Source organism: Cyclopterus lumpus, chromosome 9 (assembly GCF_009769545.1).
Source record: "Cyclopterus lumpus isolate fCycLum1 chromosome 9, fCycLum1.pri, whole genome shotgun sequence".
In the NCBI taxonomy this organism is placed as follows: domain Eukaryota; kingdom Metazoa; phylum Chordata; class Actinopteri; order Perciformes; family Cyclopteridae; genus Cyclopterus; species Cyclopterus lumpus.
The window spans coordinates 9286586-9295925 of record NC_046974.1 but is presented as its reverse complement, the minus strand read 5'-3'; positions in this window follow the sequence as shown (position 1 = coordinate 9295925).

Sequence of the window (9340 nt, the reverse complement as noted above, 5' to 3'; positions counted from 1 at the left end):
ATTCTCAGTATTTCCAAACACAGGGGATTTTAATGCCTTGTGCTATCCAAGCACACTCATTGGCTCGAGTGAACCCACCTCCAGCGTGATTGTTGTTTTTAACTACGATTGAAATTGAGTGAAAGTATGCAGTTGGTGCCCTTTTTATTTGTTTTCACTTATGTCCATCAAAAAGCTTGTCCGTCCCTGTTCTAGCCATTGATTTGTGTTTCTCCCAGAGTGCAATAATATGACTTCATTTCATAATCAGGATGGACCACAATTGTATTTTGTATTGATCCTGACTTGCATATTTATATTGAGAAGAAAACGACAACACTTAAGGTTCACTAATAAACATGTTGTACCTTGTTTGTTTAATCAAAATTCAAAAACTGGAGTCTGAAAACGACAATTTAACATTTTAAGGGACCCTTTATACCAGACTTTTCTTGGCCAGTTGCCAGGCAACCAGCAGAGGATCCAGGAAGTTACTGGTCTCATTTGCCATGGACAGAACCAGCTGTTAGCACCTTTTCCCAGTCTTGGTGCTTAGTTAGCGGACTGCTCGGGGGAGATTTTCACAAGAGTGGTATCAATCTTCTCATCCAAGAAAACAAATAAGCATATTTCCAAAAATGTCAACATCTAAAATATATTCTCTTTTTTTTCTCTTTTTCTTTTAGGTGTGGCATCTTAAGTGTTGTTGCTCTGCTGTGATACATGTTAGCCGGTCCTGATATTTGTATGGGTCTTTCTCCTCATCCGAAGGTGAGTTCCTCCTCTTCTCAAACAGGTGTGTTGTGGTTTACTGTTACCATTGGATTTACTGAACTGGTGCTACTGCTTTATTCTCAAACACTTATCAAAAGTTATCAAAAGTCATAATGACGGAATATAGACACAACATGTGGTTTAATGTCTGGGGAATAGACAACTCTGATATCATTATTTATAGTGTAGTACATTTGTAGGTGAGAATGTAGTGAATCAGTTAGTTCCTCTTGCTGCCTCACTTAACGTCCAGATTAAAAGGGCCAGTAAGATCTGGTGGCATTTAGTGGTGTGGTTACAGATTGCAACCAAATGAATAGCACCTTGTAGTAACGCTGTCTGTGTCGCAGCCATCTTGAGAGGTCATCCATACCCTAATATCTACTTTAGGAGCAACGGAAGTCAATTTGGTCGCTGGCTGTTTTGCATTCTGCGGTTGCTGCACGTGACTGTAGTTTCACAAGTCAGTCGGAGAACTACGTGGCCTTCAGGTAACCGAAAACATGACAGGCCCCATAGAAGACGACATGTTTCTATGTAGATATGACGGGCTCATTCTATTAGTGAATAGACACGAATGACAACACAGCTATGAATATTCTATTCCATTTCTGCTAATAGATCCCCAGAAATGCTACACACTTGTTCTTTTAAAGTAAAACACAAGACACACTCAGCAGCATTATATTGTATATTGGGAAGAAGTAACTGTGAGATCTTTTTAATCAGTTTCCTGGGTTGCCTTTGCTTTCACTGTCTTCCAAAGTACTGATGTTCTTCTTTCAAAGAGGTAACGTTTTATTGCCACCTGTCAAATAATTCAGGCCTTGATGTTGGTTGCCCAGGAGATGTAAACTGAAGTTGAACCTATTTGTGGGGAAAAGAAAGCAGAAAAAAAGCTCAGCCTTTTGGTCACTTTGACAAGAGGACTCTCTTTAGCCGTTGATTTACAAAAACGCTAAAGGAACATTATGCTGTTCCTTTTTGCTACCGAGGTCTGGCAGCTAAAGCTGGTCAAGTGGATCCCGACTCCAGGTCGTGTTTTGTTTCTGTCTTGGGTTTTATACTTTTTGTTTAATGGGACTGAGCTACTGCGTTGGCTGTTCTCGAGGGAGCAGTACATCACCAGAGCTGCATCTACGCACCTCTTCCAGGAGTTACGGCCTGACCTCGGATGAGATATCAGCTTTAAAATCTGACACGAGGGGAAGATTTAAAGACTATCCTACAAAATGGTAAAGACAGCCCGGCTCTGACATGCAGTTATTGAAAGCACTGGTACGGGAGATTAACCCAACTCCACCACCTCCCTCGGGCTATCATTCTCCCCCGGATGGTACCTTCTCTGATATTCATCTGAGAGGCAGGGCTGCTGGGACAGAACCACACTCCCACTCAATATCAAATGCTGTTAGTTTGCTTATGATTTCATATTTGTTTTTCTACCTCCCCAAAGCCCTACAAATCCTTCCTTTATGATTCACCAAGTGGGGAATAAGTGGCCATATGTGGATGGCTATAAGAGTGGTCAAATCATGGACACACACGCAATTGCTCCTTAAGCACCTTGCTGTTCAACCAGGAGTCGTTCCATGGTTGATGCTGGAGAACTTCTTGAATTAAAGCCTGTGGAAATTATTTATCCAATCATTTTGTATTCCTTTCTGGAGTTCTCCTTCCTTTATTTACTTTGCACAGTAAGGTTGTGATTGCAGAACCTAATTATTTGAATGTGACCCCATCAGGTGAACAATGTTTAGTAAAATCTTCTATTTTACTCTCTGAAAGATCAAGCAGAGCACTCACTTTTTCATACTTGTTATGAAATAAATAATATTGCTCCTTGTGACCGTACACCTCTTTTTACAAATGGCCAACGCACAGCTGCTGTTTGTTTTAGAGTTGTATATGTGTAATCACAGATGTATGGCATCTTACCCAGGGACATTCTTCTCTTTTAAATACCATGTTCTGTGTGCCCTTTCTCATGAAAACATCTGCAGCAGCCCTATATATATATATATATATATATATATATATATATATATATATATATATATATATATATAATGTAGACATCAGGGATTAACAGGTTCAGCTTGTAACCCTTACCAAGTAAATGCTAGTCAGAAAAGGTTAAGTGCCCCAACATAAGCACAGTGCGTTATCTATTCACGTTCCCCACTTCTCAATTCAAGGCAATATTTTCTCCCTGAATCCATGGCCCTCCAAAATGGCACATGTTTAGTTAACTCTCTGGAGTCTTAATAAGAAATGACCATTTTAATCGAATGGAAATGCATATTAATCTACTGGCAAGGGGCCAATTATGGTTGACTGTCACTGCGAATGCATTCGTTATGTGGATATGACCTCAGTGATTAAACATTCATCTTCTCAGGTTTAATGTCGTTAAACTTCAAAATATAAAATATATAAATATAATCAATTTAAATATGGAAAAAGCAACTTGTTAGACAGCAGGTCAAAATAACACGTGTGTTATAATCGTGTGAAGTCAGCCTGTATGTAGTTTCTTGGCCATCTGCATGTTTGTGCCAATAGCCGGGGGTTATCCGATCTGCTTACATTTTGATAATTTGTTCATTGCACAGAACTGAAAGTTAACTCTAAAAATGACGCACGCCCTCATCTTGTCCAGAAGACCACCCAGCTGGACTCTGAGAGAGGGACCTTCAGTTAGCGGCACACAGGAACTAAAATTCAGTCAGCACCAGCCCAGGAGTCACAGACCCTGTCTAACAGACCGCTAACATTTGTAAAGGCAGACCCTTGATGAAGGGAATTGTACGATGGAGAGCAATGACTCTCCATCGCCTCTCCATGTGCCTGGGTTTTGAACATCTTACACATTGTTCCTTTTAACTAGTCAGTTATGGATTCATCAAGTCAAGTTATATCTGCAGATAATATTGAGCAGCTGAATGGAACGAAAATTGTTCCAACAAATCTTGAAGTTACTTTTTGAATGCGGCTTTGAATGTGCAGAGGAGGACTTTCAATAAGGCAGCTTTGGCCGGGAGTCGCACAGACTATCTCAAAGGGCCAACAGCCATGACCGGCTTTCTCACTAATGCTCTACTCTAGTCTAGTCTCTCTCTCTCTCTCTCTCTCTCTCTCTCTCTCGCTCTCTCGCTCTCTCTCTCTACTTTTCTCTCTTATTCAGGCCATGTCATCTTTTTTAAATAATTTCTTGTCAACCAGTCTCTCAACTTGAAGAAGTCTTCAGATATTGTTTATCATTCATTTTGATTATTTAAGTGTCAGAATGAGGTCACTGTTTACCATTTTATGCACTTAGGGCATACTAATGAGCCAGGGAAAATGACTTTAATAATTGAATGTACAACAAGTGAGAAGAACTTGTTTTATGACTTAATCTGGCACCGTGAATTGGTTGAGACAGCGGGTGAAATGGGTTTGCAGCCGAGCAGTCAACTCTAGTCCACAGTCGAATTTGCTATCGTTTAAGGAAATTACAGGTTGTAATGGTAAAGCCTTCAAGTTCTTCCTGGCTATATTTACCACAGTAGTGAGTCTAACTCATCTTGTAACATGCCATTTCCAACATTTAATCTGCGGCAAAGCACCTACAGTGCAAAAGAGGTGTTATGCCTCTGGAGAAGATTGCATGTTTGACCCCAGAACAAATGAGAGTGGAGCTGTAGGTGTGGCTGGTGGAAAGCTGCTATTTGCAGAGGCTCCAGAAGTGGATGTGGTCAACCTGCCACTATTCATATACTCCCTTTCTGTCACTGGTACTACAATAGTTAGACTATGGAAATGCATTGTGACCAAATGGCCCTTTCAGTGGAATTTGTATGTTTACAGCTGCTCTCAGTAATAAATATATCCTGCATAGTAGTGGAGAGAGACTTTGCAGTGATCTCTAGGGGGTGTTGCTTTGTGCGGGACAATGATGGGTGTTTCCCAGGAGGACTGCCATCTTTAGTTTGTGACATTGCCAATTTTTTTCCTTCGCCTATCTCCGGAACCAGATATATATTTATAGCAATAGTTCCCATGGGATTAAGCAATCACCCTGCTCCAAGTGGGCATGTACTCCAAAAGGCCACACCCCCAAATGGACACGGCACTAATACTTATTAAATACTCTATTGACACAGCTATGAGTAACGTTGTGGCTGTCTACACTTGTTTACAGTTTTTGTATTAATATACTGTATATCTTGCACAAATGTAGTTTCAGAATTCCATCAGGAGGGTAGAATATACGCAATATGAAATATATGAACTATACAAGTTGACTAATTCTAAACTTCTTTGATAATTTACACGCGTTGCAGTGCCACAGACAGCTGTTGATTAAGAAAGCAACCAGGATATGGACTTTAATAAAAGAAAAAGGCCATTCAAGGAAAACATTTTAATGTATGTGAATGTGAAGCCCCCACCAATGATATTTTACACACAACACAAGTACTTCTTATGCTTCATACACGTTGGTGGGGGATTATTATGCTATTTGCAATAATAATCAGCGACTACCACACGCTATAGCAACGCTGGCTGTTTATTTCCAGTCTGTGCTTAATGGGAGGTAGAGCAGCATTGCCCCTGCTGTGGTGTTTTGAGACTGTATTTGGATGCGTGGCGGTGATGCAGCAGAGGGTGGCAGTGGCAGAAAAACGCCGAGCGTGACTAATCTGGGATTCTCCTGTGTGGTGTGTAAGGCTGGCCGTCCTTCACGCCTCACGTCTGCCTGATGGGGGCCGCACACCCACTGCCTCACACGTCAATAGAAGGAGGGTATGGTACAATTTGGACTCAGCATTCTAGATCACAGTGCATTATCGCCACATATAGTGTAGTTTAGACTTTCATCCAGGGGTCCAGTAGGTCACCTAGAAAGTTTGAGGTGCTTTTAGTGAAGCTCAACTTTTTGGTTTTGTTTCTTCTTTATAGTCAGTACAAAGTAAAGAAAATGCATCGGATATTCTGCTCTGGTTGCTATAACTAATGTATTTGCACATGATTAGGGTATCTGTCTTCGTGTTCACGTCCCCATGTCCTCACATTGGCTTTTAGGTGTCCCCAGGTCCTCCAGGTGAGTCCATTATCAACACAAGTATTATTTTATTTATTTTATATGATACCAAATGAATCATTAAAAAAATATTATGTTTTAATGTTCAGATTCATGATACAAAGTCTGTCACTCATTTTGACTGCACAGCCTCCACTTTATATGAATTCACTATTAGAGTACAGCCCTACAGAGACCTGCTAATTCTGTTTTAATGTCTCAGTTTTCATTTTGACTGTCATTATAAGAATGACAAAAATTATGAATGAGCAAACCACAAATCCTTGCCTTCTTATGTGCCAAAGGGGATGAATTGGCAACGTGCAACGCCTTTGTATTAATAGGATGTCTTTGTTCTTCTTCAGCTACAATGAGAGAAACTCAACTTGTCTTCTTCTGATTGCCTCCCAACTGGCTTGAGCTCCTCCATGTTTTGCATCAGGCGGGACTGAAAGGGAAAAAAAAAACAATTCAATCCAACCGAATCAAAACTTTTTATGTAATATTAATAAAATATGTGCAAACCCACCATCAGAAGCTATAAACTACACCATATAAAAATTCAGCAGTATACAGAAACAGCATTGAGCCAACTGTAATGGCATCTTAAATCCAATTCCCAAATATGTTTCACCATATTATGTAACACGGTGTACATATTACAGCCAATTACATTGGAGTTGTGTTTCTGGCCAACTTGATGAAATAAAGTCTAATGCTTTCTCCTCTTTTTTGTTTTGTTTTCGTCTCCAACAGCTCAGAAAAAGAAACAGTAATGGCAAAGGTGCGGGTCATAACACCAAAACAATGAGTAGCAAGATGCTACCGTAAACCTGAGGGAAACTGCTGACCCGCTGATGGTTCTCTGTTCATCACTACGATTGACACCCTTAAGTAATTCAACTGATATTATAAAATGTATATCAACTTTAACTGTAGATTACAACTTTATGCCCATCATATTTGGTGGATCAAACTGAGTGACTGCATTACTTGATGAATTATTGGAGGAAATGCCATCATTTCTTCTATTAGTCAGTCGCCCACTTAATTTCGCTGACGGGGAATTCTCAAGGTAAACACACAGATGTCTGTCAGAAAAAACTTCTACGAGGAGGCCTCTAACTCCAACAACTGATTGAAGCCAGGACCGAATAGTTATCCTGTCCATGTCCTGCAGGGAGACAGCCACCTTTATGCTTCCTTTTTATGTGAAACCAGTCAAATCAGTTTCTTGAGACAGCTGAACAGAGTTTGCTTTCATCTCTCACGTGTGTTATAAATGTACTTTTATCGTGGGTATAATTAGCTTGTACAGTATGTTTCCTCAAGCATATACACTGTATTTAAATGTGTGACTGTAGTGCAGGTTGGGTATCACTTGTTTCTTTTAATATATATGTGCTTTTAAATGTGTGAGTGTTTGTGAGAAGGAGAAGGAGAAGGAGAGAGGGGGGATGAAAGGAGTTCAGCCTCCTGTTCTCTGGCTGCCGAAACACTGTACTGGAATGTTAATTGGTACGACTGGTCTGCCTCACAGATAACACACAAGGCCGCTTTTAATAAACCAAAGATCATGATGTCCCACTGTCTCGCCCCGCTGAGAGAAGAGAGAGGAAGAGTGTGTGTGTGTGTGTGTGTGTGTGTGTGTGTGTGTGTGTGTGTGTGTTTGTGCGCGTGCGCGTGTGTGTGTGTGTGTTAAAGAGGATGGATGTCTGTTGGAATCCCTCCTTCTCCTTTCCTGTCGCTCACCCACGCATCTTGTTGCCTCATAACAAATAGAAAAACTGAAATATTGCAAAGCGTGAGGTGATTTACGGGTAGACTCAAAGCGCATGTATTATTAAGAATGGAGCATCGCGGTTTTGAAGTTATGCTAATGAGAAGCCTTTTGGTGCAACAAATCTAACCGCCACTTGAATCATTTCTCCTGCCCGTCCCTCCTCTTCTCCCCCTTCTCATCCCTTCTTTTTCTTCTCCGTCTTATATCCGTTCAAGGGCGCAGCATTGGCTTGAAACCCTGCACATGCTGTTTAAGGGAGGTGATGGTAGATTAGACTGCAGCTACAGAAAGCTCAACACAGACCTCTGACTGGAGGCTTCTCCTCCCACATGCAGCCTATAATAAAGAGCTCATTTTCATTCTCACCTCCTCCTCTTTGACATGTACACATTTTTTCATGCAGACAGCGTTAAAGATATAGAGATCTGTCTGTATGTTCTGTATGTATGCACACACATAACCCCTCACAATCATCCCATCATAGCGTCTAACTATTAAAAAAACAAACATTTTTAATCTTTATGATTGTGAGTGGTATCTATCGTATAATGCTGGTAACATTGTGGCAGAAGAATTTGCATCTGTGTGATGTTGCGTGTGTGTTTGTGTATGAATATTTAAGCAATAACCCAGTAGAGACTCTGATATTGTAAATTGAAGCACACTGAGAATTGCAACACATTACAAGTATTCACTGTATGTAGCCCGGATTTTTATTACACTTAAACGCTTCAGGATGATGCAGCTTTCATTACTGAATTATTCATATGTACTTCTGTTTAAATCGAACAACTGCATTATATATATTTGATCAGAAAAGGTTGATATTGACTGCCTGAAAAAGATTATAAAAAAATAAAAAATAATCTGCAAAACAACAGGTAGCGAGTGCAGGGATGCCAGGATTGGTAAAATACTGTATCGTCTTATCTCCGTGTTCTCGTTAAAACCCTAGAGTCAGACAATGAACCGTAAACAGGATAGATATTCTTTGCTGATGCCAGAGAGCAGGGAGTCACAAGAGTCACTAACAGGTGAGCCGGTTTCAGGTTGTTTCTAATCTTTGAAATGTTTCTAATACGCAGAAAACAGTGTTGTACCTTTTAGATTGTGTGTGATGGTTTAGTCTGAAGCTGCATTCTTCTGATGTGTGGTTACATATACTCAGGGTTGCAACCAAATGTAGAACACATTGTAACAACGTTGTCAGATAATCTACAAAAGAAAACGTGAGTTTGTGCATTATTCCATCCACTGCTGTTATGCTAGTATTAGACGTTGGTCTATCGAGATAAACAGTGGGAGGTGCTGTTGCACTAGTGAGATTATTTCAATTAAAAGAGGGTCAATAAAAGAGTGTCAATTACATTTTAAAAGCAGAAACAATCTGTGAAGTTTATGTTTGTTTTCTATGTTTAGGAAGGTTACAGTCTCCTCATAGTTCCACACAGATCTGATGTTGTTCATCTTTTCAGAGGAGCAGAAGCTTTATTGGACATTTAAGTAACATTTAAGGGCCGTATTCTCGTCATGGCGATTCTTATATCATTACACTTTACACTGTTTAACTCTATCTACAACCCGAGTCAGAAGGCAGTGATTTGAAATAACAACATAAATTGTTTGGAGTGTGCAACCTTCCAGTGCTTCCAATGTCAATAAGCTTTCCCACATTAGATTTGGTGAGCTCCATAAGTTGTTCTTGAGCACTGGCACTGACTGCAGTTATTGATTTA